Source organism: Eptesicus fuscus, chromosome 11, assembly GCF_027574615.1.
Source record: "Eptesicus fuscus isolate TK198812 chromosome 11, DD_ASM_mEF_20220401, whole genome shotgun sequence".
Lineage (NCBI taxonomy): Eukaryota > Metazoa > Chordata > Mammalia > Chiroptera > Vespertilionidae > Eptesicus > Eptesicus fuscus.
Genome location: NC_072483.1, coordinates 67,766,593 through 67,779,811, shown reverse-complemented (window position 1 = coordinate 67,779,811; position 13,219 = coordinate 67,766,593).

The window sequence follows — 13,219 nt, the reverse complement described above, 5'->3', positions numbered from 1 at the left end:
AAATATCCATGCTTCCAATTTAGCTATGTGGCAGCCGTCCTCTCCTAGTTAAAATACACAATAGCTATTTTGGCAGGAGGTGATACAGAGGATTGTGCATCAGACTGAAAATGTGATAGATATTTAGGGGGACACAATGGAGACATCTCTGCAAAGCACATGCTGGGCATGGCGTCAGAGATGCTCATATGCTGACAGATATTTTGGGGGTGTCTCTGATTTACATACCAGGAAGACGTTTGAGCATTTCTGCTTTTTTTTATGGGATGAAGAGAGCAATTAAAAGTGCATGGGGTCAGGCTCTCCCGAGTCACTCAGCTGCGCCTGGGTCTGTAACAGGTACTTAGTACAAGCAAAGTGGACTCACTGGAGTGTCATTCATCATTTGGTGGAAAAATTTACTTTGCTGTTTCTAAGGTTTCCACTTTCACCCAGTGAATAGTTACTCACCTGGGAGGGTCCAGTGCATTATTTTTAATTTCTTAATAAGAAGCTTTTAGAAATTCAGGTATTATTATAATCAAGGAAACAACAATTTCTCTGAAAATGAAGAAGTTGTTAGGTTTCCTGACAAACATACTTATTAATATTTTAGTTAGTTGGTTATTTTCAAAAGAAAACTACCATAACACAATGGAGAAAACCAAAACCAAGCCAGCTCAGGCTTAATTTTAATTAGATGGCTAAATGTGCCATGAAAGTGAAGCATTATTTTCAGGAGCAAGGTAATTTTTTTGATTAAAAAAAAAAATCCCCTCTCTTTTTGTGAAACCACCCATTTTTGGTCCATCTGTTTCCCCTCCAGTTATATTGATCTAATGATGCTTGAGTTGTTCATATCTTGTCTTCCTTACTGTAATTGTTCAATGTGAACTGTTCTCTAATATTCATATCACTCTCTTCCTTTAATAGATTAAAAAAAAAATATGCAGACACATAACTGTCCTGGTTAAGACATGTTTTCTGGTCTTCCTTGCAGTTAAGTTTGACCATGAAGTGATTCATGCATCTTTCTAGTCATGGTTTTAAAGGGAACAGATATATTTTCTCCTTCCCTGCCTTCTGCTCTTGAACTTTAAAAATGAGTAGCTCCTCTTAGTGATGAGGACTGTGAGCTATGGATTGTGGGAGCTATTGGCAGCCATGTCTCCTACTATGTAGATACAACTAGACTAGAGTGGAAAAAAAAAAGCCAAGATGCAGCAGAGAGAGAGAGAGAGAGAGAGAGAGAGAGAGAGAGAGAGAGAGATGAAATGCATTGTCTCCATGTTTCACGTATATGATGCAATCAGTATGGCTGGCTGGGTACATGCATACTAATAAGCATTGGCCAAAATATTTAGAGAATTATAAACATTAATTTTGCTTTTGTTGTCAGAGGCCTATTTATAATGAGAAAATATTAAACAGTTGATGCCCACAGATTACATAAAATCAGAGCTTAAGTGAAGAAATGAATAAAATTTCAGAAACTATTGTGCCTCATTTGGGAAGATTATTTGAGAAGAGACTCTTCTCAGTGCTCACAGGTGACTCATGTCGACACAGAATCGAGGCCACCTGTCCACATGGGTCTATAGTGCCCTTCACCACTTTCTTTACTATGACCTGAATCACCTTTGATCAGAACAGAGATTCATTCAGTGATTAGAAATAAGGCTGAGGTTGTAGGGCCTTGAGAACAGACTGAAGTACCCTGAAATGTGAACAACTACCAGTTACTTAACATGTATTTTCAAGGGACTTTTCTTTGTCAAGAAATTTCTGAATATTTGGGATATATAGTGAAAAGGAAAACCCAGTTCCTTGTTCTGTTAGAATTTTATTACAACAGCAGGGACAGCAATACATAAGAGAACACATAAGTAAACATATTAAGATAATAACATGTAATAAAATGCATAAAATGAAATAAAATAAGGTAACAGGAGTTAATGTTTTGCATTTTGCAACTAGTCTTCCATTTAGTTAGCATAGCTCTATGAGGTATGCTCTACTATAATTTATTTCTGATGAGAAAGAAAGGAGTTGAATAATTGTTCAAGATTACTAATACATAGCTAACTAAGACTAAAGGTAAGCTGCAAATCCAGGTGAATGTAGCTCCAAAGCCAACTGGGTAGTATGACAATCACTGAGCATGGACATTCAGGAGAGAGGTTGGAGGGAGTGCCAGGGATGGCCATGAAGACATCCAGGGAAAGAGCTTTTCAAACAGAGGGAGACATGAGTACAATCTGGAATTGATAGCAGATTCTCTTGAGTGTAGTTTGTAGGAGTCAGGGAGAGGGCACTTGGCTGAGGGTGTAGAATGGATACAGGGTGAATAAAATCAAAATAAAAAAGGATGCTTGAAATTGCCTGGAAACCAGCTTAGTTTTACCCAAGGCCTGAATAATACTTCTCAGATCTCAATGTATATTTCATTGTCTATTTCACCTTTGTACAAAGTCCATTTTGTTCCTGAATTACATTTGAAATATTTTACTTTATTTTTCAAACTTTGTTGGAAAAGAGCTAAAAAAAATCATGAACAAAAATAAAGTGTTATAGAACTAGAAAGAGAACTAACTGGTTTTGGACACCCAAAGAAGCAGTTCTGTGTTCTTTGGCAAGCTGTTTGATGTCCTGTCTTCAGTTTTCTGATCTGTTTAATGGAGGGGTTATCCTAGATTATCCCCAAGCTCCTGTTTCTGTATTTAAACTTGACCTCCGAAAAAATGGCCAGCTTACCCAGAGAGAGAACTACAGCTCAATTAAGTTGAAACTTGATCCACAAGCACCTTCAAGTTAATTCACAGTCAACCTACAGTTAGAAGATCAGATATTTAGGAATGGTAATCTTGAATTTATTATTTTTAATTAATATGTTTCAAGAGCATATGGTTACCTCAGGCCTCACTTTAGTGATAAGTTTCTAATAGTTTCCTCCCTCTTCCTTACAATTCCCTTAAATAGCTATATTTGGATTAACTAAAGCAGGTAAGGAAGTATTTTGGAGGAGAGCCTAAAGTACACTGCAGATTTCATTTGTTTCTTCCACTGATCTCTCATTACTGACGGGTACTTGCAAATACCTATTAACTCTGTGAGCTTAAATAAAACTACAGTGTCCCCATTTAGGCAAGACAGGCTGTGGCATTTATGTGGCGGATGCTGACAAACCTGGCTCAGTATCATCTTGGGCAACCACAGACAACAAACTTGCCCCGTCCTGAAGGACACATCTCCCAAGCACATTTCAAACATTTTCATCAGGCAGGTTGTGCTCCCACCTGCAATCCCTTCTTTGCTTGTGACTTTTCCCCAAATCCTATCTGGCCAATACACTACTCATACGAACTTTTGAATTTTTATCTCTTTGTTGCAGATATTGCCAGCTCTGTAATGCATCAGCGACATTTCCATTTCATAAATCCTCCTGCCCCAGACTTCTCATTTTAAAAATAAATAGAAACCCACAGACTTCTTTTACGGGGGCTGGGGGGACTTTGAAGGTGGAATTTTACATTTTCCCATCACCATAAAAATTATTATAAAAATAGTATATGCTTATTTGAGAAAACTAAACAGCACACACACCTATTTTTTAAAAAATGTAACAAAACAACAACACACCACTGTCCAGGTATAAGTACAGTTACACTATTTTTTCTGTACTGGAAATTTCTCTCTGCATAGAATAGTTGTGAGAGCTTAGACAAATCACTTCAACTCTGCCTCAATAGTCTAGCATGTAAATCTATAAAATGTGGAGAATTAGAGCACCTATCTCATAAGGTCTGAATGATGATTGAATAAGTTCTGAATGGTGATTGAATAATTGAGTTAATTTAAGTAAAACACATAATATTTGCTATTATAAATATTACTAGAGGCCTGGTGCACAAAATTCGTACATGGGGGCAGGGTGTCCCTCAGCCCAGCCTGCACCCTCTCCAATCTGGGATCCCTCTCACAATCCAGGACTGCTGGCTCTCAACTGCTTGCCTGCCTGCCTTCCTGATTGCCCTTAACCACTTCCGCCTGTCAGCCTGATTACCCCCTAACCACACCCCTGCCAGCCTGATTGCCCCTAACTGCCCTCCCCTGCAGGCCTGGTCACCCCTAACTGCCCTCCCCTGCAGGCCTGGTTCCCCTCAACTGCTTCTCCCTGCAGGTCTGGGTCCCCTCCAACTGCCCTTCCCTGCAGGCCCTGTGGCCCCCAACTTCCCTCCTCTGCCAGCCTGGTCACCCTTAACTGCCCTCCCCTGCAGGTTTGATCAGCCCCAACTGCCCTCCCTTGGAGGCCTGGACCCTCCCAACTGCCCTCCTCTGCTGACCATCTTGTGGCAGCCATCTTTGTGTCCACATGGGGGCAGCCATCTTGTGTGTTGGGGTGATGGTCAATTTGCATATTACTCTTTTATTAAATAGGATAGAGGCCTGGTGCATGGGTGGAGACTGGCTGGTTTGCCCCAAAGGGTGTCCCAGATCAGGGTGGGGGTTCTCTTGGGGCATGGGGTGGCCTGGGCAAGGGGCCTGATGTGGTTTGCAGGCCGGCCATGCCCCCTGGTGACCCAAGCAGAGGCCCTGGTATCTGGGATTTATTTATCTTCTATAATTGAGACTTTGTAGCCCTGAGAGGAGGCCAAGGTGGGTGGAAAGCTTGGCTTCCTCCATTGCCAGGGAAACCCAAGCCTCCAGCTCTCTCCAGTTCTGTGGCTGCTGCCATTTTTGTTAGGATTTATTTATCTTCTATAATTGAAACTTTGTAGCCTTAAGCGGAGGCCAGGGCCGGCCAGGGTGTGCGGGAAGCTTGGCTTCCTCCATTGCCGGGGAAACCCAAGCCTCCTGCTCGCTCTGTGGCCACAGCCATCTTGGGTGGGTTAATTTGCATACTCGCTCCTGATTGGCTGGTGGGCATGGCTTGTGGGTGTAGTGGATGTATGGTCAATTTGCATATTACTCTTTTATTAGATAGGATATTTATGCATGAACATTATACACATGCATATGTCATACTATATAGTTATCTCATATGTAACATAGTTATTCAATAAATTTTAGTTCAATACCTTCTATGTATGAGCCACTGCTCTATTTGCTGGGATGCAGAGATGAGCAAGCATATGAAGGTACCTGTCTCATGAGGCTTATATCCTAGGAAAAAGAAACTGATAAAATTAAAACAGTAGTAAAAATACTAGTATATCTGATTGTATGTGTGTGTATGTGTGTGTGTGTGTAAAGATAGTATCAAAAGGTGATAAGTATTTGCAAAGAAAGCAATTAGGATGATGTAATAAATGACTGAGTCACTTTTTTTAGATTGGGGAATCAGGAAGAAAATATGAACAGAATGATATAGAGGGCTGGGCCTCAGGTATGGGCATTCTAACATTTAGAACCTCAAGCACAAGAGAGAGCCAATGTAGGAGATGGGGAAGAAGAAGTCATTCAAATAAGAAGGAAAACCTAAGAACAGAAGAATACATTGTCATGTAAGGTAAGATACAATCAAATTTCAATTGAGATAATGAAGGAAGAGAAATAGCCACTGATTTCAAAGCATAAACTAAAGGGTTCTAGGCATAGTATAGGTTTTCTTTCCAAGTACTGCTTATGATACTGTGATTACATCTATTATGAGCAGCCAGAATTTATTGGTCACGTTAAATGCTAGATACTTTTATCACAAAAACTTTTATATATATTAACTAATTTAACATTCATAAAAATGTATGACTTTGAACTAATAGCATTGTCATTTTTTGGATCAATAAGTTGAGGCAGAAAGAGATTATATAGCTTGCCAACAGTTAGGATACAGGGCAGAGCAGCATACCAGCCTGACAGCCCCTTTCCAGAGCTAGTGCTCTTGCCCTCCTTATAATACCCATGTTCACATCAATGAATATAGATCTAATTATAATTTTAACATTTGCATGATAATTTATTTTTTAACCTCTATTGTTGAATATGTAGAAAGTTTTCAAATGTCTGCTATTCCAAACTACAAATGGTGTCAAACACGCACTTGAGCACACTTATCAAGTCCTTAAAGTAGAATCCTGATTTCAAAGATTGTGCTCATTAGACAAATTAAAAACCTATCAGATTTCTCTTCATTTTGGTCTCATACATTTATATTACTATCTGTTTCTCCACATGTTTTCCAGCACAAGAAATTATCCTATCTAATAAAAGAGTGATATGCAAATTGACCATCACTCCAACACATAAGATGGCCGCCTCCATGTGGTCAAAGATGGTTGCCCCCATGTGGACACAAGATGGCCGCCACAAGATGGCCAGCAGGGGAGGGCAGTTGTGGGCGATCAGGCCAGCAGGGGAGGGCAGTTGTGAGGGACTAGGCCTGCAAGGGAGGGCAGTTGGGGGTGATCAGGTCTGCAGGGGTGGGCAGTTAGGGGTGACTGGGCCAGCAAGGGAGGACAGTTGGGGGGACCAGGCCTGCAGGGAAGGGTGTTGGAGGTGACCAGGCCAGCAGGGGAGGGCAGTTAGGGGTGACCAGGCTGGCAAGGGAGGGCAGTTAGGGTTGTTGGAGAATGGGTGTAAGTTGACAGAGTCCTTACACCTGAAGGGACCGACAAGAATTAGCCCCTTCCCATGCAGTGTCCCCTTCGGGTGCAAGTACTCTGTCAGCTTACACCCAGTCTCCAACAAGGGGTGACCAGGCCAGCAGGGGAAGGCAGTTGGGGGCAATCGGGCCGGTAGGGCAGCAGGGGAGTGATTAGGGGGTGATCAGGCTGGCAGGCAGAAGCGGTTAGGGGCAATCAGGAAGGCAGGCAGGCCAGCAGTTGGGAGCCAGCAGTCCTGGATTGTGAGAGGGGGTCCGACTGCCTGTTTAGGCCCGATCCCGGACATCCCTCGAGGGGTCCCAGATTGGAGAGGGTGCAGGCTGGGCTAAGGGAGACCCCACCTGCCTGCCCTGTGCATGAATTTTGTGCACTGGGCCTCTAGTTAAAAAGTAAGATTCCCTGTGATTCAATTTGAATTTATTATTACCGAGGCTAAACATGTCTTTCTGTATTGGTATGACATTTCAAGTTCTTACTTTGTGAATGACTTGTTCCTATCCTTTGCCCTTGTTTAGTACTGTAGTGTTTATTTCTTGCTAATTTACAAGTTTTTCTTTGTTTTTACTAATGTGGAAATGCTTAGTGCTCATATTGTTGCAAATAATTTTCTAATTTTCCACATAAATGGTAACTTTAATCTCTTCCCATTTAAATATTTTGTCTTTGCATCTATTTAGCTGTCTTTGTTGTCACTTGTTTCCAGCTTTGATGTTTTCTTTACATGGGCCATCTCCACACCAAGATCATTTTAGAGTTTTCTGCAGTAAATTGATGTTTTTTTATATACATATTTCCTAGGGAAGTCTGGAGCTGCATTGTCTAATGTGGTAGCCACTATCCACATGGAGATTTTACATTGAAATTAATGAAAATAAAATAGAGTTCAAAATGTAGTCCCTCAATTGCACCAACCACAGTTCAAGTGCTCAATAGTCATGTGTAGCTGTGGCTATCGTTTCCAAGTAGCTGTAGACAACTTCCCCATCATAGGAATTTATTAGACAATGCTTCTCCAATGTTAATATGGACACCGACCTCCTAGAAACCTGTTAAAATTCAGCTCCTGACTCAGAAGGTCTGGGGAGAGATTTGAGCTTCATGTACATAACAAGCCCCAGATGATGGCCACACTGCAGATTCTTGGACCACACTTAGAATAGCAAGTATCTGGATATTTTTTTTATGCAATGAATTATAAAAATTCATTACATGTGTATGTATACATTTCTCTGTTTATTTAATTTTATTACTTATTAATATGCACTGGCACATATTTATCATGTGCTAAATACCCATATATGCTTTTTCTGGACTTTCTGACCTACACTATTGATTCACAGTCAATTCTGTTGGAAACTGCAATAAAATCAATGTAGTTGTACAGAATGTTTTAATATTTAGTCAAGAAAATATTTATTAATAGCTTTTCATGTTTCAGCTTAAACAATATCATATTAAACTAGAGGCCCAGTGCACGAAATTCATGTATGGGTGGGTCCCTCAGCCAAGCCTGCACCCTTGCCAATCCAGGGCCCCTTGGGGGATGTCTGACTGCCAGTTTAGGCCCAGTCTGTAGGATCACTGGCTCCTAACTGCTCACCTGCCTGCCTGCCTGATCGCACCTAACTGTACCGCCTGCAGGTATAGTCACCCCCAACTGCCCCCCTGCTGGCCTGGTCACTCCTTAGTGCCCCCCGCCAGCCTGGTGGCCCCTTACTGTACCCCCTGCCAGTGCGGTCACCCCCAAATGCCCCCCCTGCGGGCCTGGTCGCCCCACACAGCCTGCTGTTCAGTCATTTGGTTGCCTCTCACTAAGCCCCCTGCCAGGCTGGTCGCCCACACAGCCGGTTCATTCATCCGTTTGGTTGTTTCAGATGTGATGGTCACTTAGCCTTTTATATATATAGATCAGTGATGGCGAACCTATGACACACGTGTCAGCACTGACACGCGTAGCCATTTCTGATGACACGCAGCCGCTGAGGCGGCCGCTTGCCGAGGATGAAACATTTGCTGCTCCTGAGGATGAAACATTTGCGAAATAATGTTTTTTCCTCAAAGTGACACACTACCTGAGTTATGCTCAGTTTTTTGGCGAAGTTTGACACACCACGCTCAAAAGGTTGCCCATCACTGATATAGATTATATTCACTTTGAAATCAATTTAGTAAGAAATATTTATTTACAAAATTGATTCTTTCTATTCAAGAAGAAGAAATTTCTCTATTTCCCATATCTTCTTGTATGTGTCTTTTATGGACTGAATGTTTGTGTGTTCCCCCTCCCCACCCCCCCCCCACCCCAGATTTCTATGTTGAAACTCTGACCTCCAATGTGATGGTATTTGGAAGTGGGGCCTTAGCATGTAATTAGATGAAGTCATGAGGGTGGAGCCTCCATGATGACATTAGGGTCCTTATAAGAAGAGCAAGACAGTGGATGTCTTCCAAGCCAGAGAGGGCCTCAGCTACCAGCACAGGACCAGCGCCTGGAGCTTGGACTTTCCAGCCTTGGGGACTGTGAGAAATCAAAGCCTATAATTTAAGCCACCCAGACTCTGGTATTTTTTTTCATAAGACTGAGTTGACTTAAGACGGTCTCTTAGAGGGAAAATAGTTTCCTCTAAATATAATCCTTATGTTTTTATATTCAATTGGCCTTCCTATGGTACTGTCTCATTATTTCTAGTCATTCTCACAGTGTGTGTTATGGATTTTTTAGGTAGAAAAATATGGAGTCACTTTGGAAAGATTTTCCCTCCTCAACTATTTGAATTTTAATGTGGCTATATGTGTTTTTATATTTTGTTTTAGAATTTTACTTTTAAAAGGAGGATTTCTTGCTCAGTATATGGAATATGGATTTCTTGCTCAGTATATGGTACTTTGGAATTTTCTCCCTGCATTCAGACCTGGAGTCAGGCATTCATTCAGCAGATCCCTGCCACTGGCCAGGCGCATTCCACACGTGGGGCATGGGAATGGAAGGGAAGGGTCCCGCTCTCCCACCAATCTCAGACTAGCAGACTTGGGGAATGTAATTGGCATATTTGGCAGAGTGTTTTTTCACACAGAGAAAAAACATCAAGTTGGATGGCGGTAAATCTTGACTTTGAAACTTGAGTATAATTTGTCCATTCAAGGAAGGGACTATTGGTTTAAGTGAGAGGGTCTGATTTGCTAGACCATGCAGATCCTTTTTAAACAATTTTTAAAATTGTTTTTGAGACTAGCAATAAGGACATTTACTATAAGTGTAACCTCTTCTGAAATCTTTACTGGAAAATATCAGCTGATAAAACAAAGGTAGGATACCTGGGTCAATTCACATGTTTCTTGTCATGGGCCTATTTTATTTATTACCAGTTTGCTCTCTTGACAGTATAAATGTAGTTTCTGTGCACATTACTAGACAATAAATCTTTTTCCCCCAGTTACTCAGTGTTCTGGATCCAGGAGCACCATGTCGTTATCTGCTGCTCCATGATCCCTAAATCACACATGCAACTTCTGCTGACGTTGGTATTGTTGTTGTTGGAAAAAATCATGAGGAACATATGGTTCTCATTCTACCAAGACTTTCATTTAATGCTGCTATCAGAATGCTTAGAAATCCTGATTAGATGAAAAGGAGATTAGCTTTCTCCCTAGTGGAATAATTTTATTATAACAGAGGTGTCATCTCCTTGAGCTAAATGTGGAAAGAATAATAGAAAGATTACAGATCATGGGAAAAAAACATAAAAAGACATTATTATAAATTATGACATGACTTAGAGAGCATATCTTGATATATTTAAATAAAACCCTTAAAAATTTAGGTAACTAGATTGATCAGTTTCAATTATCACTTTTCTCATTTTCATCACTTTTATAAAAAAAGCACTCCCCACCACCTGGCTGATTTATAGACTAAAAAGCACTTTCAGGGCTCTGACTCCCCTTGTCTGTCTGAGTTCATGGAAGTGACATATTTAACCCCAATTGCATCAGCTCTGTTAGTCAGTATAACAGAAAGAGTCAAATTCTACCCTTACTTAAGAACGTCAAAAGAAATAAGTCATGAAGCATTTCAATGACTGGTTTTCTATTGACACACACACACAAAATCTATGTATATATTTTATGAAGATAATAAATAAATCAATGCATAACTATAATTTGTGCTTTGTTGGCCTATCTATGCCTTTATTCTTAATATAAGAAATTTCAACTTATTTTTATTCAATTCATTTTTCTTTGGATATTATTGAAATAAGTAGAAATGAATTTTACATTTGGTTCTATGATTATTTAAAAATATAGAGCCTTTCCTGTTTCATTCAGTAAGACCTAAATAAATAGTTCTGGGGACCTTCTCTGCCAACCCTCAAATGTGTCATAAATGCTTGCACACTAATGTGTCTCCAGGGAAGAAATTTCCTGATCAATAGATTTTATGGCCTGGAATGGGGAGAGAGTGGGATTGAGGAGATGGGGTCAGAATAATTTGATGGTTTCTAATCCTTATTTTGCAAAAAAAGAAGGGAAACAAAGAAGGAGAAAATAAACACTTTAATCATAAATTATCCTAAAACTGAAAATATTAATTGTAAAGGACCACACATCCTATATAATACAAGCCTAATATGCAAATTGTTCCCTCGACCGGAGTTCCATCAGGGGAGGGGGCCAGCTGGCCCACCGCAGGAAGGGAGGCCCCAGTCAGCAGTGGTGGCCAGCAGTCGGGGGAAGGGAGGCTCCGGCCAGCATCTGGCAGCCACTAGGGTCCCTACCTGTGCACAAATTTTGTGCACTGGGCCTCTAGTTTATTATAAATATGCTCTTCAGACTCTTTTCAGATAAAAATCACTACTTTTGGATTTTTTATGGTTAAAAAAAAGACAGTTTCATTTTATAATTAGCAATCATGTATTAGTCTCTCCTCACTTTAGTATTTGTAATTATCCTGGTGAGTGAAATCAAGCTGACTGAGAACCACTGTGTTGGCTAAAGATGACGAGTGCACAGTCAGCCCAATGACCTTGGCTTCTAATTCCAATGAGCCGATAAGTGTGAGGCCTGGAGCAAGTCTGTATACTTATCTTGGTATTAATTTTCTTATATGTAGAAATAGGCTTTACATTAGTTTCTATGCAAGTGCTCTATAGTTCAAAAATATAGCCCTCCAAGCCTGATAGAATTATCAGCCATGATATAGTATTTCTACTTCCTAAACTGTCATGTAATTTCCTCATAAAGAATCTTCCCTAAAGAACATTATAAACTGATGAAAAAAATAATACAGATGAACAAAAATAGGTACATCGAACAGACTGTCAAACTACAGTGAAAGGCTGGGGAGGGTTGAGGGGGTAAGAGATCAACTGAAGGACTTGTACGTATGCTTATAAGGATAACAATGGACACAAGACACTGAGGGGCAGAGGAGGCTGGGGCAAGGTCAATGGGGAAATAAAGGAGAAAAATGTACTACTATTTGTAATACTTTAAACAATTAAATTTAAAAAAAAAATAATCTTCTCTGCTTTTGGTCATGTGCTAAAAGACAACTTCATTACCAAAAATAACAATACATTACTCAACCTCTTGTTCACAGTATGGTGGCTGCTACTAGTTTGTAAGTGGTACTTGAGGCACTTGGCTTTTCTTAAATGTGCTAAGTTTTTAGAATTATTAGGAGACAGAGAAGTGGAGAGATAGATGGTGTGAAGGAACAAGAGAAGGAGGGAGGGGAGAGGGAGAAGGAGAGAGAGAGAGAGAGAGAGCCGGTTGTCATTCCCAATTATACTTCCCTTTCTTCTTTTCACCTATCTAATCTATCTAATCTTCCAGAGTGCATTACACAGATGTCCTGGTCCCACCAAAAAAGTAGATGCACAAGGACCAGGAATTAAGTGACACATGTGGCTCACTTTAGGAATGCACTTTAGGACATGTGAAAACTGAAAGCATTACAGTAAAATCATGTATTGATTTTATTTCCCCCAGATACTAACAAGTTAAAAAAATAAAATTCACAAAATCATAGTATAGTACCAGATGGCATTTAAGAATCAATAAGGTGAACTTAAGTTTATGGGTTTTTTTTATGTTCTCTTGATGCATGAAAAATTACATTCAGGACATATTTTCCCCCCCTAAGAAATTAGTGATGAATTTAGATGTTTAGGTTAACTCTTGGGAAAATCAGCTTGTAAGTTAAAGTAATTTACAATAAGAATTATTAAGAGAGAAATGTGACAGAAAAATATTTACTGGTCACTATTGAATAAAAAGCTCATTTTATTTCTTTCAAAATTGATAATTTAATCCATATTAAGCAGAAACTTAAGGCTTACTGTTACTTTTACCATAGTACCAAGCTACACATTAAAACAGCTACATTATACTTCATTCCACTTTTTACTTTGAGCAAAAGCAGGTTAGGTCTTGATATGTGTGTGTGTATGTGTGTGTGTGTGTGTGTGTGTGCATACACACATATTTTTTATATGTGTACATATATAGGTTGCATCTTATGATATATATACATATATATATATATTCATTAGGATATTAAGAACAAAATGGGGAGAGTCTTCAGGAGATGTAGGGAATAGGATGACTTTTAATAATTTCAACTGTGAATCTATAGG